We start from the raw sequence: 16,822 nt of genomic DNA, 5'->3' as shown, positions 1-16,822 counted from the left end.
ACACACACACACACACACATACACACTCACACATACACACACATACACATACACACGTACACTCAGTAACCTAATCTAATATGACATTGCTCCATCAAGTATCTCTTTATGTATTTCCTTTTCATATATCTAGGGTGAAAAAGCCTTGGGCAGTGGTGGGTTGAGAGACTGTATCAAATTAATGTGCCTTCATACCATACCTCTCAGCTCTTACCTGGCTTAGCATCACTCCACTGTGATTGGCTGCGTTGTTACCGGCGGCGATGTCTGAATTCCTTATCGACACATTTTTTCCCCCGGTCTGTGCAGGGTTCCATTTTTCAGTTACAGCTGAGCTGCAGTGCATGTTAACATATTGGTTCAAGGAGTCAAGGAGTGCTTGTTGTAAATATACAAGTCTGGGTATTGCATGATTGCTCAAGTCAAGACAAAACCATGGACTTGTGTTGTAGACATTTTCCTTTGCAGACGGCACAACTTTCCCCACCACAATATTTTTCACTTCTGTCTTGTCCGCTTCACACCACTTGCAAACACACACACACACACCTGCATACACCAGCATGCTATTACACAACTTGGTTTCCCCTGCACCTCAGGACTTGGAGGTTCCTGCTGGTTCGTCCTCTCTTCCGCTCCTGCCTTTATCTGACCTGTCCATCTCCCATCTGGAGTGACCCAAGGACTGAGAGTAGGGTTGCCACCTGTGTCTGACAAAAATCCTGGACATTTTGACCATCCAATCGACCTTTTTGTTTGTAAGCAACGGCGCCTTTCGCACATCTAACCCAAGATAAAAACAGTCATTCTTAGCGACAATTGTATAGCTAAAATTAGTAAGAATGACAATTTCTAGTTATTAGTTTAGTTAATTGCTTTATTTAATAGCAGACCTTTATTATTATGACTGCCGTGCAGCGACAGGTTTAGTCAGATTTTTTTTTTTTTTTTTTTTTTTCTTTTTCGCATGTTTCGCAAATTTCCGTCAATGATTCCCGGGACACTGAAAGACCGGGGTAGATGAAACTTGGTGGGCATGTAACCCCATATGGATAGCATGGAACCATCATTTTTCGTTTTGATCTGTAGCCCTCCCGCTGGACTGCACCCCCCGAAAGGAGGCTAGGGCAGACACAGTTTTCTGTAAATATCTCGAGAACCGTAAGGTTTAGGAGGACCATTTTTTTTTGTATGTTGATCTCAAGGGGCCATGTCAACCCATTCCATAACCACTCATTTCATGTATAGCGCCACCTAGTTAAACACAAAAAAGTAAAAATGAGGTGTTGTAATCGCAGGTATCTGTGACCTAACATAGTCAAAACTGCACGAAATTGGAAGTGTAGGATCATTATGACACCCTCTGAATGCACACCACGTTTCGTGGAATTCCGTTCATGGGGGGCCACACAATAAATTAATTTATGTTACTATACACCAACTGGCCTGTAGGTGGCCGGAGACAGTTTTCTGTGAATATCTCGAGAACCGTAGGGCCTAGGAGGTCCACCTTTTTTTTGTATGTTGGTCTTAAGGGGGCATGTCAACCCATCCCATTACCACTTATTTCATGTATAGCGCCACCTAGTTGAAAGAAATTGAAAGTGTAGGATCATTATGACACCCTCCGAATGCATGCCAAGTTTTGTGAACTTTCGTTCATGGGGGGCCTTACAATAAAATAAGTTATGTGTACATTTAGTGACGTACACCAACAAGGATTCCCGGGACACTGAAAGACCGGGGTACACGAAACTTGGTGGGCATGTAACCCCACATGGATAGCATGGAACCGTCGTTTTTCGTTTTGATCTGTAGCCCCCCCGCTGTACTGGACCCCCCGAAAGGAGGGTAGGGCAGACACAGTTTTCTGTGAATATCTTGAGAACCGTAGGGCCTAGGATGACCAATTTTTTCCGTATGTTTACCTCCAGGGGTCATGTTAACCAGTTCCATGTGCACACATGTGCATAAACAGATACACACACACACACATACATTCACAGTAATCATACGTATGACACATACTCACACGGTAGACATATGTACGCATGCATGCACATGCACAAACACACATACGCAGGCAAACACACAAGCACGCACGCACACACACACACACACACCCACACACATAAACATAAACGTGTACACACACACATGCACACAATTCAAGAATTTCTCAGAATTATGAACAGGCAAGATGGGGGTGGGGTTGTATAAAATGAATTTTACATGTGAAATCTATGAACTAATCATGTTTTGGTACTTGTTGTCTAGCAGATACCAGTGAGAATTGAGTGTGGCTAATGCAATTTAGTGAGACAGTTAGAATCATATAGGCCTTTCAGCGTGATTTATTTTTGTGGAAAAAATGTGCTGGACTGGACGGCGGTCATATTTTTGTTATATTCTAGTTTTGTTTTTAGTTGTGGACACCTGGGGGCAGTATTGAGAAAAAAGGGGGAATACATAATTAGGTTCTGCTTTTTTGCTTATGTGGAATAAACTTTCCTTTCTCTGTCTCTCCTTGTCCCACATACTCTCCGTCTCCACCTTACCATTTCTAATGAACCTCCACGGTGCGTTCCCCCACCACCACCACCCATGTTATGCTACGTCATTTTTGTAGAGCCAATAAGGCTGTGCATACGTTTATGGACGTAGGCACGCTTCAATTAAACTGAAATACACATTTTCCGCATAATGTACAAAAATCCGGGACATTCAGTGTCCAGGATTTTTATTTTTATTTTCCTGGACAGACCATGAAAATCCTGGACAATCAGGAAAATCCTGGACAGGTGGCAACCCTAACTGAGAGGGAGAGACACGTGCCACTGGGAGGAGCTGGCATAGTTGTTTGTTGTTGTTGTTCATTGTTTGTACACAAACACAACTAAGGTCACTGACAGCAACATTGACAGCAACGTCCTCACAATTTGGAAACAAATTCAATATTGCAAAATGAACGGAACTTTGTGTCTAGAATGTTTCTTGTTTTGATGAATGTTTTTGCATGCCATCATGCTGATGTGGCGTAACCCATGCAATACTGTTCATGTATTGATTTAACATATATTCTTTTTAATGTTTTCAACACATTGCATTCAACATTCATATGTAAGATTAACCCGCTTAAATGTTTAATTTTTCATTCCACATATCACTTGCAGAGGAACAACAAGAAGATAACTGCAGACCATCATGACTCTTGAGCTTCGAAACCTCATCATTGCTTGGACCACTTAACATTCTATCGTATATCACCGCATCACAGAGAGCTTGTTCTTTGGACTCAATCAGTCTGTCGGTATAAATGAAATATTCAAAGGGCCCTTTTTACCACTGGATGGCATAAACAACATAAAACAACATTCATGAGAGATGAATTGAATATTATGCCTCTGGCGTTGTAACATTACAGACTTCTGTTGATAGGTTTTAATTGGAGCAACAGGCAGTGGACTATAAACAGTTTATTTCCCCTGGAAGAGGAGCAGACCTCACAGCTATATTCTGTCTAAGGGTTGCACGAGGCCTTGAGGCCTTTTGTCAATGTGCATTACAGCAGCTAATAACAGTGCTGGGGTACTCTCCACCTGGGTTTTTCCATAGCGAAACATTTGCATACATAGAATTATTGTATTATAATTTGTGGACATTAGTTGTGTATTTCTGAAATAGCAGTAATTGCAATTTATTTGGAGTGTTCAGACATGTACTTCAGGAATAGCACAGTTGTCTGAACACTCCAAACTCCTGCTGGCAGGATACTAACAGTGTTCTATCAGTGTCCAGCCATTCTCCAACATCTTGAAACCATCCTTGGCTGTGTTGGTGTATTTTAAGGCTCCTGACCTTTGCCCCCTTGACCCTGTGACCTTCTCTATCCTGGTCTCATTCCGACTTCATCTGCTGCCAGGGCACTGGGCCAACCTTGGGTTTTAAGCCATCATGACCGGTCCACCTGAGGTTCCGAGCCCCAGTGATAGGCTACCCCGTGCCCTGTGGCTTGAGATGGTGTCCACAGTGAATGCCTTGACCCTGAGGGATGCAGCCTCCAGATGACCCCCTCCTGTGTGCAGGTGCTGACATATACTGAGATCAGAAGGTGAGGGAATTATAAAGGTGTGCTAGTGTGTCAGACTTAATAAATATAGCCGTAAGCGGCGATTACTGGGGTCCAAATTGTACCACAGCAGTTGCACCGGTTTTCAAAAGGAGAAAGATGTTTAAGTGAATGGAATGTTGAAACATGTAGTCAAAAAGATCATATATGAACCACACTTGAAAATGGTTGAGTGTTTATAGGAAATGTACAAATAGCTGTGAAAAATGTCTTTCAGAAAATATTACCACTATATGGTTTTTGTGAATAGACAAAATAGCTAGAATACTTCCAAGACGGAAATCTGAATGCTTGCTGTTGCAAGTTGTTTTGTAACATAAATAAAGAGAGAAGGAGATTGAGAGCATTTTCTGACTGTGTTCCATGTTCCATCATTCCTATAACATGACGGGGACACAGCAATCCATGGATGGACACAACCCACACACTATGGACACAATTGGCAGGTACTGTGCCACTTTGCCGTGGGTAAAACGGCTGCTTATTATTAACGTTAAATTGACTTGCCATATCAACTCCGCTTTGCATGGGTGTTCTGTTCACTCAATGTTGATATGGTCAGGATTTATTTTCCGCTATGTGGACACTTGCCAAAATGAGAAAATTAAACTACACGAGTCTTACAGTTATTTGGTTACCCTTTCATGCATCTGCTGAGAAAACAACTAGATTGCCACACAAATAGAACTTGAAAGATTTAGATGTTGCATAGAAATATAGCCTATTGTTTGCAAACATTGGGAAGGCCCATTCATTTGAATGGAACTTGCAGTGGAACTTGTGAACTTCTACAATGTTCTGAAAAGCTGTTTAATAGGCTAATGATAGGCTGCTTTCAAAATAGTTATGAAAAGCATTGTTTAGTTTTGACCAGTAAAAAATATGTCAATATTTTTTTTCATCTACCAGCCACTTTGGCTAGTAGGCCAAAAAGTGAATTTCAAACCCTGTGTGTGTGTGTGTGTGTGTGTGTGTGTGTGTGTGTGTGTGTGTGTGTGTGTGTGTGTGTATGTATATGTGTGTGTGTGTGTGTGTGTGTGTGTGTGTGTGTGTGTGTGATGGACTTGAGTTTGTTGTTTCCATCTTCAAGTGCCCAACCCTTTTCCTCCCCTCTCTCTTTCCTGCACATCCTCTCAGAAGATGACAACTCGGGGGAAGCGCTGCTGCTGAATGGGTATTTCTGAAGTTACTGTAAGTGAATATGAATTACTGGACTTAATGGAGCCTGGACCATTAGGCGCAAGCAGGCATTAGTGTGGCTGTACATAAACAAACTGCTTTAAGATTAAAGGAGCACTCGGAAATAAGCTGCGAATATTATCAACAAAAGCATGGGACCAGTAAATGGCTACATGTTTTTTACTAGCCACTGGAGAAAGAGAGGAGAGAAGGTGGGGTGGGGAGGGAAGGAGAATGAGAGAGAGCACCACTTTTATCAACCCCAAATGTGCGAAAAACAGTCCTTTCCGAGCCAAACTCATAAATTCCTCAATAAATCCATGTCATTAAAGCCTATAAAAGAACAGGATTATGGCCATTCTGCCATTTAAAAGAAAGGAGATGAAAGACGGTTTAGGGTAAGAGAGAGAGAGAGAAACGGAGGGGGGCCGAATCTTACAGAGACATCCGTACACTTATCAGTGTTGTGTCACAATGCTGCCACTACTGTAATTCACGTTCCGGTGAGCAGAAATAAATCCCTCCGTTAATCATGTGATGGGACATATGCCAGTAAAGCGGCATTTTAGTCTGTGTAAATTACCCAAGATTAGCTCTCCCACAGGCTCTTTATCTGCAGGTACAAGGAAAAAAAGAAGTCTTCCTCGAATCTTAAATTCTTCAAACCTTGACGTGTCTGGCCCAGTTTATTTGGTTATTTATTTATTTGTTCATTTTGGGAGATGCCCTACCTGCCTTCAGCCCCACCCACCCCCTACACACACACACACACACACACACATCCCTCTGTGTATAAATCCACTGATTGTCTCTGGCAGGCAAAGATAGCGATGCAGTGTTCTGAAGGTTGCTTGACACAATTTGCAGATATCCCTTCCCTTTATCATTGGTTAGACTAGAAGGAAACACCTGATACACAAATACAAGCTTTATTTTTGAAAAAAAAAAAAGATCCGAATGTTGTGCAGGTATCTTGAGAAAGGAGACGCAAACAGGAGTAAGGATTAAGGCTGCATAAGGAATGTCAGTTGCCCGTCTGAACTCACTGAAATCATCGGGCGTGGATGGTGGTATTTAAGGAGAACTTGTTGTGGGGGGGATCTTGTTCTTAGCCATATCCCCAAATGCTTTTACTGATTACTTTGGGCTACTTAATTTTTTTCCCTGTTTATTTTTTTTTCGTTGTTGGTTGGATGTCAACAAGAGAAGTCTTAGCTTCTTAGATAGCTAGCACGAGTGTAGAGTTCTCTAATTCACCTCATTTCTGTGTATCTATGTATGTATGTATGTTTGTGTGTGTGAGTGTGTCTCTGTGTGTGTGTTTAGGTGAGAGGGACATTTGTTGGGCAAAGCTGCTTTGAAACATCAATTTAGCTTATAAATAGGAGCTATGTGGCTATATGTGAGGTAGCAGTCAGTCCATTAAAGGAGGCCTTGTGAAAGTTTAATGATAAACGCCACCAACTGATGGGCGCTAGTGGAAAGGCTGATTGATGGCACTGGGCTGTGAAGATGTTCGCTTTATGCTCGCCGGAGGTTTTAAGAGTGAGCTTAGGCTCATTGCTGGAAGCGTCATAGCTGCACTGCATAGTGCACATCAGTTAAAGCTGTGGGCTAGCCTCTATTTCCCATGTCTTAACACACATACAGACAGAGCACAAACACAAGCCAAGCCATTGCCATAAGTCAATATGAATGGATATGGCTTACATTTATTTTTACAGAGAGAGAGAGAGGGAGAGAGAGAGAGATGCTTAGAAGAAATTACAAATACAAAACATTGAAGTGCCAAAAAAAACATCATGCGTGTCAGAAACCCAAACTAATTACGTTCTTTGTCTTTATGCAGGCGGTGACTCATCAGAGATTCTAAGCTCATACAAATTGTGTGTGTGTGTGTGTATGGGGGGGGGGGGGGGGGGGGCTCCAGAAATCCAGCAGCTCCAAAAGCCACCATCTTTTGTCTCTCTCTAGATCACATATATGATTCTTCCTCTTCTTCAGTGAAACCGTTCCCTAAGTAATGGCCTGGAATGATCAACTCTCAGCCTGCTGTGCACTGTGAGGGGCGTAAATGCCAAGGCAAGTAAGTCAAATCAAAGTCTTATGCTTGGCAAACAGAATGGCCATTTTTATATTGTGGCTATCTACACTATGATACGAATAGATCTGAAGACACAAAATGGCTGACAGAATGGGTGACTTTTTCCAACAGCAAGCTTCTTTATGCAGAAGAAAATAACCTCCATTGCAGTATTGGTGCTCTCCCAAACGTGGGTCCATCTTTAGATGTACTGTATGTGCGCTTCTCTCACATGCAAGGCTGTGTTTCTCACTCTGCTCTCTCCTTCAACTCTCTCTCTCTCTCTCTCTCTCTCTCTCTTTCTCTCTCTCTCTCTCTCTCTCTCTCTCCCTCCTCTGTGCTTCTTGACCCTCTATCCATCTGTGTGTGTTCCTTACTTTTCAGTGGTCTTGGTAGCCCGAGGCTCCGGCTGGCTGTGCCGCGGCCGCTGCTGGACTGCGGAGTAATCTGAGACCAGGGGAAATCGCAGGGGCAGCGACAGAAGCCTACAAACTAGCCGCGAGTCGCGGGCGATCAATTAAGGGGCCTATTGATTGGCCATCAAGGCAACCGGGGAGAGTGAGAAGGGAGGCACAGCGAGCGGATGGAGTGAGAAGAGAGGGAAGTGGAGAGGAGGGGTGGAGGGGAAAGAGAGAGGGGGCAGAAATTGCTCTCCCGTTGGGTACTCGCCGTCGGGGAAACGCTGGCCTGTTGTTTACATTGCCCGGCCGGCGGTTCACGCATGAGGATTATTTAATCATGCTATTATGAGAGCTATTAGGGAGCGTGGTTGGTGCTAACTTTGGGTTCTTAGCCTCGGGCCATGGCCCCTGATGCATTCCGTCTGTCCATCACAGAATTCATGATATTTCGTTTTTATGTGATTGATTCACTCAGTTGTTCACCCATTATGCATTATTGCTTCTTCAGTGTCCTGTTGTGCTTTAGCCTACACTGCATCTTATTAATATGGTACATGATCGATTAAGAGAACTACAGTGTGGATTTAAAACAGATACCATCAAAATAACTAATTCCAAAATAATTGTCTTATTCCACACAGTTATTTAACAACTGAATTTACAATTGCATTCAAACATATAATAGTATTAAAGAGATTTGATTTTCTCAGAATGTTCCCTGAATGTTCCCTTATTTGCTTTTCTAATCTCCTTGCTGCTCCACATCACAGCCACCTTCCTCCATGTTCTCTCCTTTCTCCTCCTCTCCTCTTGTCTCCTCTCGTCTCACTCCACCCCCCCCCCCCCTCCCCCTCTCTCTATCTTACCACTGGGCTCAGATCAGTGCACATTTTTCGTTAGCGGTTTTAACAAGCACACTTACGTGGCCTTTCATCCGCGTAATTTATGGAGATGGCACCATGGGCTCAGGCTTCCAGAGGGTCCCCCCACGCGCCATCACCGAGGACGACACCTCCCATGAACCCGCGCTGCTGGAGACCAAAGGGAGAGAACAGAGGGATGATGGGGGGATATAGATAGAGGGGTGGAAGGAGGAAGGGAAGAGAAGGCAAGGCCAGGCAGATAAAAAGGAGGGGTTGGTTTTGGATACAGGTAGATAATGGAAGGTATCTACTGTACTGAAGTTCTGCAGAACTCACTAGCAGGAGAGTAAACTTGCTCAGGGCTGGGCCCCAGAGGGAACATGTGAGATGTTAGAGAGTGGGAGGGATGAGATGATAGGAAGCATGGGGGAAGGGAAATGGGGAAGAGGTGAAGAGAAAATAAGGAAGAGGTTAGGAGAAACAGATGAGGAAGAGGTTAGGAGAAACAGATGAGGAAGAGGTTAGGAGAAACAGATGAGGAAGAGGTTAGGAGGAAAAGATGGTCATGTTATTTTAGACAAGCTCAGAGAAGGTCTTTGCTGATGATGCTTTCAATATTATTATGCCTGGACTCTAGGAAATAATAAAGAACTTCAGATCAGTAGCACGGACACAGTTGCCAGCATGACATTTATTATACTATTTATTCGAATTTAATATAATAATCACTGCCCCCTCAACAATCTTTACAGGAATTACTCAAACTACTGCTATTGTGATGGTATCTCCCATTGTGATAGTTACCATTGTTGCGGTTGCTCATTTCGTTTCTAAAAGTAGTCTCAATTCTGGAGTCTTAGTTTTACTTGTCCTTAAGGACCAACAGGAACCAGCCTTTTTAAATGATCTTCATTTCAGAGGGTGTTGACGAAAGGCCAAATGCATAGAATGCTTAGGCCTACGGCAGGGGTGGGCAACTAATTTCCCCAAGGGGCCACATGACAAACTGGGACTGTTGAGGAGGGCCGGACCCAAAATACCGAACTCAAGTCTGAACTTAATTCTGTCCAATTCTATTCTACTCTAATGTCTTGTTAAGTAAATCATATGGTTTTGTTTACTACTCGTAAGAACAGATGAAAATGTGAGGGAGACAAAGGAAAAAAATAGGCTAGAAATAGGCTATTTAATCTATGTCCAGTATTTAATCCTCATTCTCGAAAATTATTTTTTGACATTGACATTTTTTTTCAGTTTTCAAAGACTGATATAAAAAAGTACTACAATATCTATATAATTAGGCTAGGCCATGAAAATGTGAAGGAGTCAGTACAACCATAGGCCTGTGCCACCATTTCATCAACACTCAGCAATATTTCATCATTAAATCATTATCATCATTAAATTAACTCTATATGCAGAATTAGACTATGAAAATGTGAAGCAGACAATAGTAGGCTGTCATTAGTTAATCAACATGCACAAAAAAAACTATTTTAAAAATGTAGGCTATGTTTTTGCTTTAACTTTATGCACAAAACTGTGATTGGTCAACTCGCCCTGTGTGTTGAGCCGGCTGTTTCAAGCAACCTGTGGGTAGTAGCATCATACTAGTTCTCTAACATAAGCTTTGCAAATAAACTCAGACATATTTTGACAATGACGGGGTTATCCGAATGTAAACTATCTATCTGCCAGTAACGTTTTGAAATTAACACTTCGTATCGCCAACAAACAGCAGGAGTTCGTTCTGACAACCTTTGCGGTGGTGAGCGACGTAGACATGAGACACAAAACTTTGAAAGGTTTACGCCGACTTAAAGGCAACTGCATTGTGTCGACGCAGAAGCATAAATTCTATTCACCAGCACATCAGTGAGGGTGTTTACATCGTATGCATCCACGCACAAATGTATGGGCGTACAAATAGCAGTCGCTTTCAAAATAAAAGCAACGATATTGATTTGCGTGCATTATCTCTATGCAAGGCTCTTGACTATTGTTCTTTCACGGAGCTTACGCGGGCCGGTCAGGGAAAGCCCACGGGCCGGATGTGGCCCGCGGGCCGTATGTTGCCCATGTATGGCCTACGGTCTCAGTCAGTTTGAGCACAGCACAGTTTGAGGCTCTCCCAGACTTGCCACACATACACACTGAACATAAAAAGTCCCATAGGGACAGGGAGGTTGAGAGTGTCTAGTTTAGAGACAAATTATGCTGTACGGTCAAGCGGTCTCTCCTTTATTACTGAATCGAACTTACATTACTGTAATTAGTGCAGTGTCTGTGGAAAAGGAGCCTGCAGGTATAGGCTACCACATCCAGCCCTGGCTGCTCTATTGCAGAGGTTAAGATTCACTGAATGGTTTTGTGGCTGCAGGCTCACTTCTGGAGATGGTTGCCATTATTGGTGAGGTTAAGATCTGCTAAATATTGTCTTTTAACAGTATCTTTAGCATTTCACATTCAAACAACTTCTCACTTGACACCACTTACTTGGGTTCTAAGCAATACAGTACATTCACAAATGTGAAGATAATTGGCTGAAGGGTTGTTGAGAGAAACAAAGAGCAGACGCAAAGATATGAAACAGATGGAGTTCTATTGCTTTATAGTTAGATGGAGTTCTATTAGATTACTCTCCTTTTGACACTATTGAAAAGATTTTGAAAGGTGGAATGAATGTATTAGAAGCTGGCTTGGTCACTTTTTGATGTGTTGTTGGTTAATGTGGATTATTTTGACTGACAAAAGCAGGGGATATGCTTGTATTTTGTTGAAGTTGTTGTTGTGGAAGTTTGCAACTGGACTTTTTCCATGCAGTCACAGATGTTGGATCAGTCTGTGCCATGAACCAATCTGTCCTCGGTCTGATGCTTGATGTGATGTGGACACACACACACACACACACACACACACACACACACACAGACAGACACAGACACACACACAGACACACACACACATACACACACACACACACTCACTCACACACACACACACACACATACACACTCACACCCAGCATGAATAGTAGTTTCGATCTAAACAGTGTCCTGAATAATTATCCTGGGCTCAATTAAACCACAAAGCTGTGAGAAAATCAAACTGAGTCCCCATCATTTATAGAAGAAAGCCTGTAGCTTGAGACACGTTGTTCACCGGAGCAACACAGATGTTAAATCCTTAGATTTTTATTTTTTAAGGTGCCAACATACAATAGACTCTGACTCTGACGTGGGTGTTGCACGTCGAAACGTTAGTCCCTTATATGTTGGCACCTTAAATTAGATGGATGGACAGATAGACAAGTGCTATTTCAAGAAAAAGTCCTTGCATAAGGGTCTAGAGGCATTTCTTAGTAAAATTTGGGAACAGGACTTTTTATCATAATTAACATGTGCTGAATCCAACTGCCCTGTTCCCAAGCAGAATTTTGAGTTTTTGACCATCTAATTAGCATAAACAAAATGGCGATTTTGGGCACTTTCTTTGGACGGGCATCAGCATCATTATACCATGTAAATAAATTAATATTGTTCACATCTGTGTTGATGGAGGGGTGTGAGGAACCAGTGATGCGTTGAGCAGTTTTCACCATCCTCTGCCGTCCTTTCCAGTCGGAGGCAGAGCAGTTGCCACCATACTGTGACACAGTTGGTGAGGATGCTCTCAATGGTGCAGCGGTAGAGGTTTAGAAGTTCACCAGGATCTGAGGGGAGAGGTTGTGTTCTTTAGTCTCTTCAGGAAGAAGAGATGCTGGTGAGCCTTCTTAATTAAGGTAGAGGTGTTGAGGGTCCAAGAGAGGTCCACAGAGATGTGGACACCCAGAAACATGAACTGGTGACATGCTCCACCTCAGTCCTGTTGAGTGCTTGCTTTTTGACTTCCTGAAGTCCACATTGAGGTCTTTGGTCCTCTTGGTGTTGAGAGCCAGGTTGTTGTCGGTGCCCTGCGATGTTAGGTGCTGGACCTCCTCCCTGCAGGCTGTCTCATTATTGTTGCTGATGAGAGCAATCACCGTAGTGTTGTCTGCAAACTTGAGAATGGTGTTAGAGCCATGTACATGTAACCTGCGTTGTGTTGAACCTGCGCGATTCAGCCCTGCACACGCCCGGACTCGAACCCGTGAACAGCAGCATCTCGGATCGGGAGGCGAGCGCGCTAACAATTGAGCCAATAGCCCAGGTTTACTGGCTCGCATGCCAGCAGCACTCTTGAGGCGTCGGGGAGTGAGGTTTACCAACGTTCCACAAGCACAGCTAAGCTAGCTGCCATCCGTTACATACAGGTATGCAGTTGTAGGTGAACAGGGAGTAGAGGAGGGCTCAGCACACGCCAGTGTTCAGGGTGAGGGTTGAGTGGGTGAGGTTATCTAATCTAACAGACTGCGGTCTGTTGGTTAGGAAGTCCAGAATCTAGTTTCAGAGGGAGGTATTGATGTCCAGTTCACTGAGTTTGGTGATTAGTTTGGAGGGGATAATGGTGTTAAATGCTGAACTGAAGTCAATGAACAGCATTCTCACATAGGTGTTGCTATTGTCAAGGAGGGACAGGGCAGATGGCATCCTCTGTGCTCCTGTTCTGGCAAATTATCTTGAAGCATTCTATACTGCAAACAAAATCTACCTCAGTAACTTGAACTTGCACTAGTTATACAATTATTCATCTAGCTATTAATTCACAGGACATGCAATCATTTTACTAACACAAATGTTATGAAGAAATATGGGTAACACTTCATGGTAAAGGTACATGAATTATCATGAATTCATGCATGAATTAATTCATGATTTATGCATTACTTCATTCCTTTATAGCCTATAATTCATCAGGAATTGACATGAATTCATATACTCTCATTCATGATGACCTCATGTATGAACAACACATCAACTAAAGCATTAGGTGTGATGGGTATATCATTATGATTTATGATTTATTAAGCATGATCATCATGATTACATGAATTTTAGGATACTTGCTCATGCATTCATCATGTCTGTGGCCCCTCAAATAAAGTAGTGAATAATGACATGTGTTTAGAGAACTCCAAAGTTATGTTCAAATCAGAATTTGAGCAGTGATGACCACATTTTTGGCAGAAAAATAAAGTCATGATCATGGTTAATACATCATAATTCATAATAATGTGCCCACCGTACCTAATAATTACATGTGTTCATGTATGAGGTCACAAATGACAAACTATGAACTCAGTAAATTCCTGATGATTAATTAGATATTAATGAAAGAAGTAATACATAAATAATTAATGTACCCTTACCGTAAAGTGTTACCGAAATGGGTAAAGGCCTGTGTAACCGAGACTACATACATTACCAACCCAATTCGCTTCAATTATGTAAATGTAATGTAAATCAGGTTTTATGGCCAAGTATACTTGGGTATACAAGGAATTTGGTCTCTGCATGTATCCCATCCGTGAATTAGTGAACACACAGGTCACACATTGAAGCATACATTAACCTGGAGCAGTGAGCTGCCTTGCTACAGTGATGCTCGGGGAGCAGTGAGGGGTTAGGTGCCTTGCTCAAGGGCACTTCAGTCGTGGATGTGGGCATGGGAGACTAGTGCTCAACCTTTCCACCACCCACATTTTTCCTACTGGTCGGGGATCGAACCGGCAACCCTTTGGTTTCAAGCCCGAAGACCTAACCAGTAGGCCACAATTTTAAACTTTACATTTCATCACTACACATCTTTCTTGACCCTCAAAAAACATAAGTCTCATTCGTCAAATACCGTGTGCCTGCTCAGTTATAAAATTTTAACAATTATATTTTTCAAAAGTTTTTTCAGGTAATTAACATGGGCATAATACTAGATTTTTTTTCTTTTTTTCACAGCCTGTATCCTTGATCTATTGGCCAAGGAAGATGTCTGTGAACAATATGAATTAATTTACATGGTATAATGACATCCGCCCAATGAAAGTGCCCAAAATGGTCATAAACTCAAAATTCAGCTTGGGAACAGGGCTAGTTGGATTCAGCACACCTTAATTATGTTAAAAAGTCCTGTTCCCAACTATTACAAAAAAATGCCTCTAGGAACCACATATCTCAAAAATATCACCTGTCTAAGATGGATTTGATAGCATTCTGTAAAGCACGATGAGACATGTGTAATGTTTTGCCACTCTATAAGTGAAATTAAGTTGAAAATTGAAATTGAATTTGAGTGAGATAGATTAAACAACAGTGAGAGATTCTGAAATAAATGAAAAAATAAAATAACAGAAAATAAAATAAAAATAGTTACTGTAGGTGTTAGGACAGACAGAGTCAGACTTGACTGGTCAAGTGTTCTGGGCCTTATCCATTGTCATGGTTCTACTTACTTCACAAAATAACCCCACAGCCACACTAATCCTTTACCAGAACTCAGCAATTCTCGCATATAATGTCAGGGCCAATCAGGAGCCTGTAATAGGCAGCGGAGCACAAGATTAGCAAGTGTTCGCTGATCAAAGCAAGGCTGTGTACACTGTCAGAGCTGTCACCAGCAAGGACAGCCACTAAAGCAGGCAGCATCGCAAATGATGAGCAACAGAGAGGAGAACACAATAATGTCAAAGCTTAAAATTCGCTTTGTTGCCGTCGCATCAAGCGCCACAATAGAGGAACAGCAAGCGGTCCCAAAAGCAGTGACAGGTGAGATGTAATGAGGAAGAAGAATGAGAGGAGGAATTGGAGAGAGAGAGAGTTAGAGGGAGAGGAAAAAATGCCACCCTTAAAATTGGACTTTAGAGAGCAACAGTCCAAGACCCATGTGGACATGTAAACACACAGATATGTAAGACGAGGACAGTCTCAGCAACAGGCCAGCATCCACATATTCTAAACCTAAATCTAAAAACAACAACTCATGCATGTATTATGTTCTCCAACTCCATTTAAAGAGGAAAGCTTGTTTGCTTGTTTGCTTGTTTTGTATAAACACACACACACACACACACACACACACACACACACACACACACACACAGGAGGTTATAAATGATCTCTCCAACTTAAGCAGTGTGCCACTTGCTCGCACTGCAGACACTGGAGCCCCAGTGGCAGAGGCAGCCTGGGAAACGTGCCCAGCTCTCCTCCTGTCCCCTGAGAGCCTGCCACTCAGTGCATTATGGGCTGGCTGGTCCTCCACACTCTCGCTCTCCGACTGCATATTTAATAGAGATTAGTAAGACAAGCGGCGGTGTTTTTAGTTTTTTTAAGCAGATGTAAGCCAAACATATCTCTTTCAACATTTCAGCAAGCAAAATGTGAATCAATCTTAATGTGTTTTGCTATTTAATGCACAATAAATGCAAGGGTAAAGCATTTGGTTGTTATACTGTATGTACTTGTTAAGCAATGACAGAAGACCAAATATGAAATGTGATGTACTGTCAGTGTGGCTATACTGTATGTGCCATATGTACTGTAGCTTGAGTGATGCTTTGCAGAAAATACTGTAAATCTACTTTAGTGGCACCTGTGAAGCAACACACGCACGTATGCACGCACGCACGCACACACACACACACACACACACACTACTCTTTCTGATTACTCACACAGTGTGAAAGGGATCTATAGGCTATCTCCAAGGGCGTCGTAGTGGGGGGACAAGTGGGAATAAATTACCCGGGCCCCAAGTGGGGGGAGGGCCCCTAAGGAGTTGAATTTTATTTTCCTTAATAATAAATAATTTCCTTAATTTAAAGATCTTAATAAATGTTATTAACTAATATAGATGCAAATATTTCGGGTAAATGCATCAGTTGATTGATGTATTAAATTGTGTCCAAGCCAACATTGTTTGAGGGCAGGCACCCTCTCCCTTGCACGAAATGGTTCAGTCCGCCTTCCCCTGCTAGGCGCATTTTTGAAGTAACGTTCATTCTGCCCAAGCGGCAATGCAGACGGTCACGGTGTGAAGATGTCTAAGTCTAAGAAAGCTAAATCCGGTTCCCAGAAAAGAAAAGAGAGGCAAGAAAGGGAGAAAAAAAGAAATGAGGGAAAACAAGTGTTAACAGCCTTCTTTCCCAAGAAAGGTGAGCCCAATGTGAAAGCAATAGTCTACAAATGAAATGAACTCCTGAAGGTTACAAAACACTTCAATACCACCGCGAATTACCACTGCGGATTATCAGTGC

This window comes from Alosa pseudoharengus, unplaced genomic scaffold (assembly GCF_046254945.1).
Source record: "Alosa pseudoharengus isolate Yale_2024_CS ecotype anadromous, Long Island Sound unplaced genomic scaffold, YU_APseudo_1.1 YU_APseudo_1.1_scf_17, whole genome shotgun sequence".
Lineage (NCBI taxonomy): Eukaryota > Metazoa > Chordata > Actinopteri > Clupeiformes > Clupeidae > Alosa > Alosa pseudoharengus.
The sequence above is the reverse complement of the archived record's forward strand: the minus strand, read 5'-3'. Positions refer to the sequence as shown.